The 14,067-nt window shown below is 42.6% G+C and overlaps 1 long non-coding RNA gene across 1 annotated transcript; it reads right to left on the reverse strand.

The window, feature by feature from the left end:
• Positions 1-11,263: 11,263 nt before the first annotated feature.
• On the reverse strand, positions 11,264-11,800 carry LOC123593568. The gene is made up of 2 exons (XR_006710383.1): positions 11,617-11,800; positions 11,264-11,370 (listed from the first exon to the last, which is right to left on the reverse strand). It is a non-coding gene; the product is annotated as an uncharacterized LOC123593568 (long non-coding RNA).
• Between the last annotated feature and the right edge of the window lie 2,267 nt (positions 11,801-14,067).

The following is a 14,067-nucleotide window of genomic DNA, read 5'->3' on the forward strand; positions in this document are numbered from 1 at the left end:
GTTTCAGATAGAGGGAACAGTATGTGCAAAGGTGAGAGAATGGAAAGGAATGAAAGAAGTTCAGGGTATCTGGAACATGAAGAGGGGGTGGGATGTGAGGTGAGATGAGGCTGAAGAGGTAGGCAGGGGCCAGATCAAGGAGCACCTTGAAATCCATGATAAGGTGTTTATAGTTCAGCCTTTAAAGGGGAGGCCAGTTGTGCCTGGGTGGCTCGGTCGGTTGAGCATCCAACACTTAGTTTCAGCTCAGGTCATGATCTCATGGTTTGTGAGATCCAGCCCTTCATTGGGCTCCTTGCTGACAGTGTGGAGCCTGCTTGGGATTCTCTCTCTCCCTCTCTCTCTGCCCCTCCCCTGCTCGCTCACTCTGTCTCTCTCTCAAAAATAAATAAGCTTAAAAAAAATTAAAGGGGAGGCAAGTCAAGGGTTTTATGCAGAGGAGTGACTTGACCAGCACTACATTTTGGCTGTTTTATAGACAGATTGGAGAGGATCAACACTAGAGTCTGGGAGACAAGTTAAAGGGCAGTTACATTGGTTCAGGTGAAAGATGATAGTGGTTTGCACTATATAGAGTAGCACAGTGGAGAATTGCATGGATTTGAGGGCATATTTTGGAGGTGTATCCAGCAAGACTTAGATGTGGACAGTGAGGGAGATGAGAATTCAGGGATAACTGAGGTTTTGGGCTTCAGCATGTAGATGGATGATGGTGCCAGTTACTGAGCAAGAGAACTTTGTGGTGGGAAGATATTTTGGGGGGAAATCATGTGTCTCATTTTGGACATTGAATTTGAAGTGCTTGCAACTCCATCAAGTGAAGAGGTCCAGTAGGCAATTGAATATATTAATTTGGAGGTGATGGAAATGGATTGGCAACCCATGCTTGGCACATAGAAATAGTTATTGGAGTTATGCATGGGTATAGATATAATTATTGAGAGAGCTGAGTGGAGAAAAAAAGGATATTTAGAATAAAGCCTCAAGGAATACCAATCAACCCAAGGGACAGGTAGAGAAGGAAGAGTCAGTAAGAGACAGCTGCCAGGTGGTTTGGGAGAAAGCTACAGTATGGTGTCACAGAAGGTGTACCATTACAGCCTATTGTAGACAGATGTCAGAGTGTTTGGCTGGACTCCTGGTGCTGCTGAAGTTACCTATAATATTTGATAGGGTGGGTGGGCTACAGAGGATCAGAGGAGCAGACCTGGAGCTCCCAGACCACTAATAACGTGGCAGCCTTCTGCCTGTCAAATCTGAAGAAACTTGGACTGTAGGAGGTAGCAGGGGTTGAGAGGATGGAGAAGGCTCCCATAGAGATGTGATACCATCAGAGCTCTGCCTTTAACCTGGTGAGGTTCAGCAAGATGCAAGTGAATCCCAGTCTGTGGACCTGAGCCATCCTACAAATTTGGTTACATTCTTACCACTTCCTAGCAGCTCACCCTTTTTTTCTGTCTCTGCCACTCTGATTCTGATGCCTAACTCATTCCCCTTGGTTCTTGATCTTTGGTTTACTTTGGCTAGCTCTCCCTTTCTGAGCAGTAACTCCCATATATACATACTTCTAATAACCCCTCTGCATGGCTGGCAAGCTGCAAAAGCTGACTCTTTATGTACCTAATAAGCAGTCACCACAGAGTATGGCCCAGGATTATAGGCCTAGGTATCTAGAGGTGTTAGTGACTCTAAGCCTTAGAATTTTTGTTTTCCTCAGTCATCTCCTTTTCTCCTGTTTTGCTTGTCTGAGCGTTATTATTAGCTGGATGTTAAGGCTGGTTCTACCCTTCAGTGAATTTTGGGTTCTATTGCTATTTTTCTGAGCTGGTGGTATCTGGGCCTAGCCTTGCTTGTGGTCTTAAGGGTTTTGATGACCTTTCCTATGGAGTAATACTCTGTGGAACTTCCTACCATGTGCTTTCTTTCTTTCCTTCCTGCCAGGATTAGTAAAAAATTAATTTAAAAATTCTATCTTCCTATTCTAAAAGCCTGTAACCTCTTTGCTCTGAGTATTGGGTCTGAGGAATGTCTGTAGCCCTTAGCCTATTTCAGGACCTATGATTAACATACCCTGGGTCTAAATAATGAATTTGCAAGACTCCTGTGGGTTACAGTTTCATATAGGAGAAGCTTAAGAGCAGGAATCTGATTGGAAGGGGAGGGAGGCAGTTAGAAGATTTGTCTTGAAGCTGAGTCCACAAGAGTAATATGATCAGCTGACTAGGACTGACTACCAGAAAAATAATAAAACAAAGATGTGATTGATAAAAATGTGTGCTTTCTTCATTTAAGTGAGTTTTATAAATGTGGAACCTTAAAAAAATTCTTCTGTTGGCCAATTAATTCACTTACTTAGTTTATTCCTTCTCCAAACAAAGGTATACCATTAACCTGCGAATTTTAAATACCCGATTTGCTGACTTTTTTTTTTCTATTTATGTATTTTTATTTGGTTTACTTTATGAGGTGGGGGAAAGAGTTCACCGTCATTAATGCCAACAACTCTTCCTCAAATCCTCCAAGCAATCTTTTCCGTGGTGAGTTGTGTAAAATTCTAATCATTACTGTTGTGCAATGCTAAAATACCTTATATATGTAACAGTGACAGCACACATGCCCACACCCAGTGAAACAAGGTCATGTTCCAGCAGAAATTATCTACATTGAGGTGACAGGTGATGATGCCATGACTAGGGGTGAACTCACCAAGGAAATGAGCATAGAAAGAAGAATGCAGAAAGCTGAGGACCAGGGCGTGGGGAGAGGGGAGGAAGCTCACAGTTCAGAGGAGCAAGAGGACCTTCACCACAGTGATAGATTAGTAGACACTGAGATGGGAGCATGACTAGGCAAATGAGCCGTGGCAAAAGTCATGAGAGTTTCAAGAGCAAGGTGGTGGTTAGCAGGAACTTCTCTGTGTTTCTCTTCATCCTAATTACCTTTTTTAAATGTTTATTTATTTTAGAGAGAGAGAGAGAGAGAGCACGAGTGGGGGAGGAGCAGAGAGAGAAGGTGACACAGAATCCAAAGCAGGCTCCAAACTGTCAACACAGAACCCAACACGGGGCTTGAACTCATGAACCACAAGATCATGACCTGAGCTGAAGTCGGACACTTAACCAACTGAGCCACCCAGGCGCCCCAACCTCATCCTAATCATTTATAAAAATCTTACACTAGATAATTAAATTCAACAATTATTTATTGATCTGCACATGAACTGTGGTAGCATTGTATAAAAGAGGCATTAAGTGTTTTGAATAAATAAACTGGTAATTTATACATAAAAACTCCATCAATTTTGACTGGTATATTTGTTAAATGCAAACTGCAGACCTATTTCAGTGAGATTTTAAAAAATCTTTTGGGAGGGGTGCACCTGGATGGCTCAGCTGGTTAAGCATTGGACTCTATCTCAGTTCAGGTCTTGATCTCAGGGTTGTGAGTTCACACCCTGGATTGGGCTCCATGCTGGACGTGAAGGCTACTTAAAAAACAAAACAAACAAAACAAATCTTTTGGTATCCTTTCATCTCTTACATCGTTTAAAAAAAAAAATCTCGCGGGGCGCTTGGGTGGTGCAGTCGGTTAAGCGTCCGACTTCAGCCAGGTCACGATCTCGCGTTCCGTGAGTTGGAGCCCCGCGTCAGGCTCTGGGCTGATGGCTCAGAGCTTGGAGCCTGTTTCCGATTCTGTGTCTCCCTCTCTCTCTGCCTCTCCCCCGTTCATGCTCTGTCTCTCTCTGTCCCAAAAATAAATAAACGTTGAAAAAAAAAAAAAATCTCGGGGCGCCTGGGTGGCTCAGTCGGTTGAGCGTCTGACTTCAGCTCAGGTCATGATCTCACAGCTCGTGGGTTTGAACCCCGCATCGGGCTCTGTGCTGACAGCTCGGAGCCTGGAGCCTGTTTCGGATTCTGTGTCTTCCTCTCTCTCTGCCCCTAAGCCACTCGCATTCTGTCTCTGTCTCTCTCAAAAATAAATACACATTAAAAAAATTTTTTTTAATCTCAGTTTTTTTCTTAATTACAAAAGTAATACATATCATTGAAAATACAGTGATATATAAAATTCTAAACCATACTATCTCCAAGAGATAGCCATTCTCAGCATTTGATTTATATTGTTCCAGGTTTCTACTCTGTGTGTGTGTGTATGTGTGTGTGTGTGTGTGTGTGTGTGTGTGTGTATTTAATGAAACTGGGCTCATGACCTAGATGTTTCAACTTTCTGTTTTCACTTACCTATGTGCAGTGAGCAGTGTTTGATATCATACATCTCTGAAACAGTGTTTAATGGACTGATTTTAATGTATATGTAACATAATTTAATTATTCAATGCCCTATTAGAAATTGAGATCTTTCCTGATTTTCTATTATAAACATTGCTATGTTGGGCATCTTTGAAACTAAATCTATGATTTTTTTTAAGTTTATTTATTTATTTTGAGAGCGAGAACGCCAGCAAAGGAGGGGCAGAGAGAGAGGGAAAGAGAATCTCAAGCAGGCTCCACATTGTCAGCACAGAGCCCTACATGGGGCTTGATCCCACGAACTGTGAGATCATGACCTGAGCTGAAATCAGGAGTTGGATGCTTAACTGACGGAGCCATCCAGGCACCCCTGGGTAACATTGTTTTTGGTTGAATGTAGTTGTGACTCTGAAGTAGTCATATCCAAGCTCTGTCACTTACTGGGTAGTCTTAGGCAATTGGTTAATATCTCTAGGCCTCAGTGTCTTTACCAAATGGGAACTCTAATAGTACCAGCCTTAGAGGACTGTTAGGCAGATTAAATGAGATACTAGATGCAAAGTTCAGGCCCAGTAGTTGGCATATGGCACAAAATAAATATTAGCAATAATTATTGGTGAGACTGATTTTTTTTTTTTTGAGACTGATTTTCTTGAGTGACTCTCAAACTGATTGCAGGCAGCATCAAAAGTGAAGTTTCAAGGGGCACCTGGGGTGCCTGGGTGGCTCAGTCGGTTAAGCGTCCGACTTTCGCTCAGGTCATGATCTTGTGGCTTGTGAGTCCGAGCCCCACGTCAGGCTCTGTGCTGACAGCTCAGAGCCTGGAGCCTGCTTCAGATTCTATGTCTCCCTCTCTCTCTGCCCCATCCCACCAAAAAAAATAAATAAATAAAAAGCATTAAAAAAATTTTTTTTTAAGTGGAGTTTCAGGAACAGTTTTTAAAGGCATCATTTTAGGAGTAATCATCTAGACTCTGAAGGATAGTGTTCTTTCTATCAACAAGTACTATAGGTGCCAAGGAGATCCAAAAATGAATAAAGCATGTCTTCTGTTTTCTTTTAAATGTTTAAAAAAAATTTTTTTTTTATGTTTATTCATTTTTGAAAGAGAGAGACAGAGCACAAGCAGGGGAGGGGCGGAGAGAGAGGGGGACACAGAATCAGAAGCAGGCTCCAGGCTCTGAGCTGTCAGCACGGAGCCCGACACAGGGCTCGAACTCACGAACTGCGAGATCATGACCTGAGCCAAAGTCAGATGCTCAACCGACTGAGCCACCCAGGCATCCCTGTCTTCTGTTTTCAAGAAGCTTACTGCCTGGCAGGAGGAATGAGATATACCCATATTGCTTGTATATGAGGCAGAAAGTGAAAGCCTCCATGGTAGAGATGGATGTAACACCATGAAGGTTCAAGTGAAAGGCAGTTCTCTACAGAAGGCAGAACTTGAACCAGACCTTGAAGTGTTAGGATTCGAATATGCGAAATATGGGATAGGAGTGGAGATTGTATTGTTGGCAGAAGGAATCAATCACCTAAGCCTGAAGACAAGTAAAGCTGGACATGGAAATGTAGGCATTAATAACCTTAGACACTAGCTGAAATCATAAAGTGGATAAATACATAATCATGTAGTCACAGATTTGGAAATGCAGAGATTTTAGCTTTTGCTTTTACAACTGACATTTCCCCCCACTGGTAGAAGAAAACTTAATGTTGTACTTTTCAAGTATATTTGGTTCAATTCAGTGTGTGTATGTGTAAACTATGATTCATGATTTAGAACTCCCAGGTCAATTCAAAGCTCCATCTCTGGGCTTCCTGCCTGTTCCCTGCCTATTTGGTTCTGTCAGAACTTGTACACAGCTTGCTCCTTATAGGGGAGGTTTGTACTCTTGTTATTGGTTTCATTTTAGTGGTTTCCTCTCTCTGCAACAGCTTGTCATGCTCTTTCCTCCTGCACAGGTGGTTCTAAGAAGATGATGGCCAGTGGTGGTTTTGATGGATGATGATTTTTTTTTTTTCAACGTTTATTTATTTTTGGGACAGAGAGAAACAGAGCATGAACGGGGGAGGGGCAGAGAGAGAGGGAGACACAGAATCGGAAACAGGCTCCAGGCTCTGAGCCATCAGCCCAGAGCCTGACGCGGGGCTCGAACTCACAGACCGCGAGATCGTGACCTGGCTGAAGTCGGACGCTTAACCGACTGCGCCACCCAGGCGCCCCGATGGATGATGATTTTGATGGATGTGTATTAGCTTTTTCCATACATGATAATCCCTTGGAAACACACCCACCGTAAACCTCACCACTAGGAGGTGACCCCTGCATTCTCTTGCTCTTTCAGAGACTCTTAGGGTTGGCATACTAGTTCACCTTCACTTCTAAATCCCACAGCTCCTCTGGGCCCATGTGAACCCAAGAGTCCCTTTTCTCCACTCCTGGGTCCTCAGGAGACTCCGCCTTCAACACCCTGCGCCCACACAGAAACACATGCACCATCACCAAGAGGCTGGCCGCTGGAGCTTTGGACCAGGCAGGCTGCACTGGATGACCCAAAGGGCAGACTAAACGTGTGCTTCCTGTACCAGCAAAGCAGGGCCACCAAATAGAGGTTAGGATTTTGATATATTTTTTAAAATGTGAAAGTAGTTACTTTGGAAAAAAATAAGAATTTATTATACTACTTTACACTTGAGGGGTGCTTGGGTGGCTCAGTTGGTTAAGTGTCTGACTTTGATTTCAGCTCAGGTCATGATCTCACGATTCTCGAGTTTGAGCCCCACATTGGGCTCTGCACTGGCAGTGTGGAACCTGCTTGTGATTCTCTCTCCCTCTCCCTCTGCCCCTCCCCTGTTCATGCTCTCTCTCTCTCTCTCTCTCTCTCTCTCTCAAAATAAATAAATAAACTTAAAAAAATACACTTACGTTGTAAGTGTAAAGGATTGATCTTATTTATTTTGGCATGGGGAAGGAATACCATAATCTTTCAGTGTTTTGGGTTTCTAAAGGCCTTAGTCTGGCCCTGCGCAGGTCCATTCTTTAATCCCAGATTTTAAGGAGAGATTCAGTTTGGTCCTTATCAACATCCGCTTCTCCATATGATCCGGAGGACAGGCAAGTAAGAAATCCATAATGTTCTCTTCTCTCTCTTTACCCCAAACTCTTTTTCTCTCCTGTGTTCTTTTGGTAAAAGTAGAAAATCAATCTGTCTCTGCACTTCTCTGCATAACTCATCTGGACTCACGCTGATAGTAGTCAGCTTTGAATTTAGCAGATTTTGGAATCGGTCTTTGCTCTTAATACTAGTAAACTATTTTTTAAATTTTGTATTTAGTGTTTATTTTTGAGCAAGAGACATAACATAAGTGGGGGAGGGGCAGAGAGAGAGAGGGAAACAGAGAATCCAGGCAGGCTTCAGGCTCTGAACTGTCAGAACAGACCCAGACATGGGGCTCAAACTCAGGAACAGTCAGATCATGACCTGAGCAGAAGTCAAATGCTCAACCGATGGAGCCACCCAGGCACGCACTAGTAAATTCATTTTTGATTTAGTTGCCACATTTAGGGTCCAGCTGGGAAAATGGAAATCACTCTAAATGCTGAAACCAGAGGGAATTTCATCCAGAGAATTAGCTATAAAAGTGAAGGAAGGAGCTGAGAAACCATTCAAGGGAAGGTGAGGCAATCCAGAGATTAACAACAGCCAGACTTTGCTGTCCTCCCTAGGTTGAAGGAACAAGGAGAGGAACCCCAGAGGCCAGGATAAGTTAGAAGCTGAAACTTTGGAGGGCCAGCCTAGGGCGGTTGGGGTCATTAGCATGACACAGCTTCTGTCAGAGGTGCTGGCCGAGACAGGGAGAAGGGGAAGAAAATTTTGGCTTCCGACTTCCTTCTGATTCCATCTTTTCTGCCAGTGCCTCTCATTGACTGAATTCAGCAGGGGCTCAATGCTGAGGACTCAATGTGTGAGTGCCAGCCTCACTGGAAAGGGAGAGGAGTGGATCTGATAAGAAACAGTGCGGACTGACTGGGGTTGCTCGCACATCCATTCCTACTTCACATAATCACATAGTCATTTTGCCACATGAATGAGTGTCTGTCTCTTCCTAGTTAGTATACTTCTTAAGGGTGGGTGAGGCGGGGAACTACATTCTGACATAACTGTATCTTTTGAGGGCCCCTCAATAAATATGGGTTATATTGGGGGCGCCTGGGTGGCGCAGTCGGTTAAGCGTCCGACTTCAGCCAGGTCACGATCTCGCGGTCCGTGAGTTCGAGCCCCACGTCAGGCTCTGGGTCAGGCTTTGGGCTGATGGCTCAGAGCCTGGAGCCTGTTTCCGATTCTGTGTCTCCCTCTCTCTCTGCCCCTCCCCCATTCATGCTCTGTCTCTCTCTGTCCCAAAAATAAATAAACGTTGAAAAAAAAATTAAAGAAAAAAATATGGGTTATATTGAACTGAATTTAACAGTTTTTAAACTCTTTTTAGTTATGTGTCACTGACTGGCTCCTCTTCTCATTCTTTTCCATGAAGAGAGAAACAATTTGAAAACCTTTGCACAATGTTATAAAAACAAACATACTCACTCTTTTAAAACATTTCACCTTCCAGAATATGACCTCAAACTGCCGATGGTGGGGGCTAGTTCATTATTTGGGTAGGAAATATCCCTAGTAGTTATCATAATAATTAACACATACAGTGTTTTATAATTTACAAAGTACAATTTACATGTATTTTCCTTATAAGTAGGTTTTGATCTGGGGATTCTGGAATTTATTTGACCCCTGTCAGTTTAGTGTTAAAGTTTAGATTTGAAAGAAAAACATCAGGAGTGCCTGGGTGGCTCAGCCAGTTGAGCGTCCAACTTCAGCTCAGGTCACGATCTCACAGGTTGTGAGTTCGAGCCCTGAGTCGGGCTCTGTGCTGACAGCTCAGAGCCTGGAGCGTGCTTCAGATTCTGCCTTTCCCTCTCTCTCTGCCCCTCCCCCACTCATGCTCTGTCTCTATCTCAGAAATAAATAAACATTTAAAAAAATATATTAAAAAGAAAAACATCAGATTCTTTTCTTTTGAAACTTAGATGTTGGGCAACCTTCTGTGCCCTTTTTGTTAGACAGTTTTATTCTCAGAGTCGATGAGAGATGTTCTCAGCTGTCATTTGGTGGGAGAGGCTGGCATCACATTACCACTCCATTTTTCTCTTTCAGGGACCTAGCAGGTGTTTGAGGACAATGACTGACTCATCTACTCACATGGAGGTCTTGCAGTCATACATATCACACTTGTTGTCTTTAGAGCCCTAGTCTCATCCGACTGTGTATGTATGTATGTATGTGTTTTAATAATCAGCCTCAGTCCTCAAGGAATAGTCTAAATCAGCCTTACAGTTCATCTTGTCCGGTGTTTGGTCAGGATTTGCTTTGTGGAAAATCAAATTGTTTTCATGACTTTATTCTTGGTCCAGAGATACCCCAACCGATCTTAGCTTTGTTTTTATCACATTATATGTGAAATTATCTAAATCATGTTTGGAGAGGTTTTTGTTTTTGTTTTTTTTTTTTTGATACCCATTCCTTATAAAATATTCTAGTCCTAACTGATCTGCTCATCTTGGATTATACTTTCTATAATGTTTCATTATTATCTTTTTGTCCCAAGTTACTGGTTTTCAGGAAAAGCCTCTTAGCTCTTATCTTAGTTCATGCAGGCTGCTATAATAAACTACCTTAGCCTGGTGGCTTATAACCAACAAAAATTTACTTCTTACAGTTGTGGAGGCTGGGAAGTCCAAGATCAAGGTGCCAGCAGATTCCATGTCTGGTGAGGACCTGCTTCCTCATAGACAGTGGTCTTTTTGTTGTGTCCTCACATGGGTGAAGGAGCTCTTTGGGGTCTATTTTATAAAGACACTAATCCCACTCATGAGGGCTTACTCTCATGACCTCATCACCTGCCAAAGACCCCACCTCCTAATACCATCACCTTGGAAGTTAGGATTTCAACGTATGAATTTGGGAGGACACAAACATTCAGTCCGTAGCAGCTCTGATGTCACCATTCCACCCTCTAATATTTAAAAAATTCCTAGTGCAGTTATGAGGGACTTATGATGTGGGTTTACCTATTTAAGGAAATGCCATCTTTCTCTTTGATGTCCCATTGCCTTCCTTTAAAACATCCAAAATATCAAGCAACCTATATCAATATTATATTTTTTATACTTGTTTATGAATTTTCAAGTAAAATTTTTGAATAATACTTGCACATGTTACAAAGTTAAAGAAGTACAAAATGGTAGATAATGAAAAAAAATCTCCTACCCATCTTGTCCCTTAGATACCTCATTACCCATAGGGAGACAATCAGTGTTACTAATTTCTAGTCCAATATCTATATTTTAAGGCATAATTAAATACTTCGCCCTTTTTCTGAACTCCCTCAATTATTTGTTATATTTACTATATAGAAGGCTGTATCATGGCATGATACTGAAAAATAAGTTGAATTGTGTTAAATAATCAGAATAGTTTGGATTAAAATGCATTTAGAGGGGCGTCTGGGTGGCTCAGTAGGTTAAGTATCCATCTTTGGCTCAGGTCATGATTTCACAGTTCATGAGTTCAAGCCCTGCATCTGGCTCATGGCTGTCAATGCAGAGCCCGCTTTGGATCCTCTGTCCGCCCCTCCCCCCCACCCCACCTGCCTCTCCCCCCACCCCCCACTGACACTCTCTCTCTCTCTCTCTCAAAAATAGCTAAACATTTAAAAGAGGCATTTAGAAAACTGGCATCTGGCATGGACTGCTTCTGGGTGTCTGCATGTCCCTAAGTGTCTGACCTTTAGTATTTGCCTAAATACCACTCCTTCCTACATACAAACAATGAACTGTTACCTCCTTGCTTGGCTTTCTCTTAGCCTAAAACTTAGTTAGTCTGGGGTCCTTTGGCTCCTTCGGATATTTTAGAAGAGCTGGGATCCATGTGCCCCTGAAATGTTATGCAAACTTTTGTGTGAAATATGTGTATGTGCCCTTTTTTTTTTTTTAACCGGGGAGAAATTATCCATGGCTTTTATCTGATGTTCTATCCACAGTCTGATTCTGTCTTCTTTATTCCACCTAGACTTTTTTTTTTTTTTTTTTAATTTTTTTTTCAACGTTTATTTATTTTTGGGACAGAGAGAGACAGAGCATGAACGGGGGAGGGGCAGAGAGAGAGGGAGACACAGAATCGGAAACAGGCTCCAGGCTCTGAGCCATCAGCCCAGAGCCCGACGCGGGGCTCGAACTCACGGACCGCGAGATCGTGACCTGGCTGAAGTCGGACGCTTAACCGACTGCGCCACCCAGGCCCCCCGATTCCACCTAGACTTTTAATTGCTGGTTCTTTCGCTCAGAAGATGACCTTGCCTCCTCTTTTTGGAATGCAGCTGAGCTGCTTTTTTTCATATAAGCTTTGGTTCATTTCAGCATATTGTAGAAGATACTGAGTTGAATCTTTATTTTTGCCCAGAATTGGTGACTAGGGTCCAAAGATGGGGACAAAGAAACACTAAGTAACACTCGTTCTAGAGAGAGTTGCTAATAATTGGGGTCAGTCACCCTCTCCAGGGCTTACAGAGAGGTAGCAAATCTGGCTCTGGTACTTCCAGCCACTAACTCTACCCATTCCTTTTCACCCCACCTCATTCGCAGTCTATGTTAAGATATAAGATGACTCAAGCGAGGGAGTCATGAGCCCAGCAGGGTGTACTTAGCCCTCCTTTTGCCCCCAAACTAAGCAAGAAGGTATCAAAGAGAGTCTACATAAAGGAGAGACTGATTTCTCATTTCCTGTTTAGATTATCTGTTTGGACAGTGGATTTGTTCAGCTCGGCATATATTTGAGAAGCCTGTATTCCTTCTGTTTGGCTTAGCAAGGATATATGCGTTTCTTGTGGCCAAAGGGACCCTGAAAAGGATAGCTGGGCTTCAGCCATCTTACTGGTAGCCCATTCAAAAAGTTAGAAAGGTTAAAGGAAGTGACTTGGAAGAGGATTATCTACATTAGGGCACAGCTCAGTGGAAAGGCCTCACAGGACTTTATAAACAACTCAGACAGGGACACCTGGGTGGCTCAGTCGGTTGGGTGGCTGACTTCGGCTTAGGGTCATGATCTCGGGGCTCGTGGGTTTGAGCCCCATGTTGGGCTCTGTGCTGACAGCTTGGAGCCTGGAGTCTGCTTGGGATTCTCTGTCTCCCTCTCTCTCTGCTCCTCCCCCACTCACACTCTGTCTCTCTCTCAAAAATAAATAAACATTAAAAACATTTTTTTTAGAGAATTTAGACAAGCTCCCCATAAGAGATGTGGCAGTTTGCTCTCTGCCGAACAGGCTGGAATGGCCTGTCACCCACAGCCAGCAGTGGTTTGCAATAACTACCTTGTTTAGTGTTCCTCTCTGCTCTCCTCCTGGTTCCCAGCCCCTGAAGAGCTAGAACCTTTCTAGAGAACCTTCTAGAGAACTAGCAGAGGAGAAGGAGAAACCATAGAAGGGACCATACTGTCCTCCCAGCTTCAGGTTCCTTAAGCCACAGCTCAAGCTTGGGCTGGAAGAAGGGAGGAGATGAATTCTCATTGGACCTGAGATGGGCTTTTAAACCAGTTGGCTTGGATTGAGTTTTTACAAAACTGGAGGGGACAGAGAGTTATAGAATCTGTCCATGCTGTTGAGTGGGAAGGAGACATTTGTCATGGCACAGATCAAGACTGTGATAGGGTGGGAGGTTATGTTTCTGCCCAAATGAGTTCGGTGCTCAACAAAGAAGTTAACTTTACCTATCACTGGTTCCAGTGTTTATAATAATAATAATAATAATAATAATAATAATAATAATATAATAATCCAATATTAGACATGATGGAATTCTTTACCTTGTGGTAAAGAGGTAAAGTCTAGTGCGACAGATAAAAATAACTACTCACTTTAAAAACAATTAGTAAGGGTTATAAAAAGTGGCCTGCAAGGCCTCAAAGATGAGTGGTTAGTCAGAAAGCAAAGGAAGAGAAGACCTTTTAGCCTGTTGGAAAAACCAACTTAGGGAACTACAAATAGTTGTAGATAGATGTTAGACATCTAGTTTAGGCACTGTGGCCATACAGGAGGCTGGGAAGAAAAGCTGAGGCCAGGTCCTGATACGCTAATGAGCTTGTTCTCTAGCCTGTAGGCCAGCAGTTCTGAATGGCAGTGGTACTGCTTGTGGAGGGGCATTCTGGACATTTGTGGGACGTTTTTCATTGCCATGGTGATGGGCGGTTTTGTAGTTGGGCCACAGATGCTAGACTGCAGTGTGAGAACAGGTACACGTAATTAGGAATATTATTTTAAAGTAGGTATTTACTTTTCTACCTGTCCTATTAGGTTATGTATTCCACAAGAGAAAGAATTTTATCTTGTCAGTCTTTGTACTTCAACACTGGCAATAAATTTTGTTTGTCAAAAGCCCTGAATTCTGCATGATTTAGATCTCCTGAGTTCAATGTGATCCTCAAATGTTCCATCAAACACTTGTATAGGGTATCCTATGTAAATAATTCGGTCTGTTATTACTTACCTAACACTAGTGTTTAATCTAGTATTTTTTTTTTCATGGAATGGCTTCTGATCTTCTCTTAAATCCTAATTTACTCATTCCTTATAATTAGATGCAAACATCTGAGTGCTTCCTTGAGTCTTCTATCATAGTTATGTCCAACTATTTGTGTGTTAAAATACCTATTATTTTACCACCAGCGATTGTCTTTTATTTCTGTTTTATATTATAGTTAGGACATTTTAT

Source organism: Leopardus geoffroyi, chromosome D4 (assembly GCF_018350155.1).
Source record: "Leopardus geoffroyi isolate Oge1 chromosome D4, O.geoffroyi_Oge1_pat1.0, whole genome shotgun sequence".
Taxonomy (NCBI): domain Eukaryota; kingdom Metazoa; phylum Chordata; class Mammalia; order Carnivora; family Felidae; genus Leopardus; species Leopardus geoffroyi.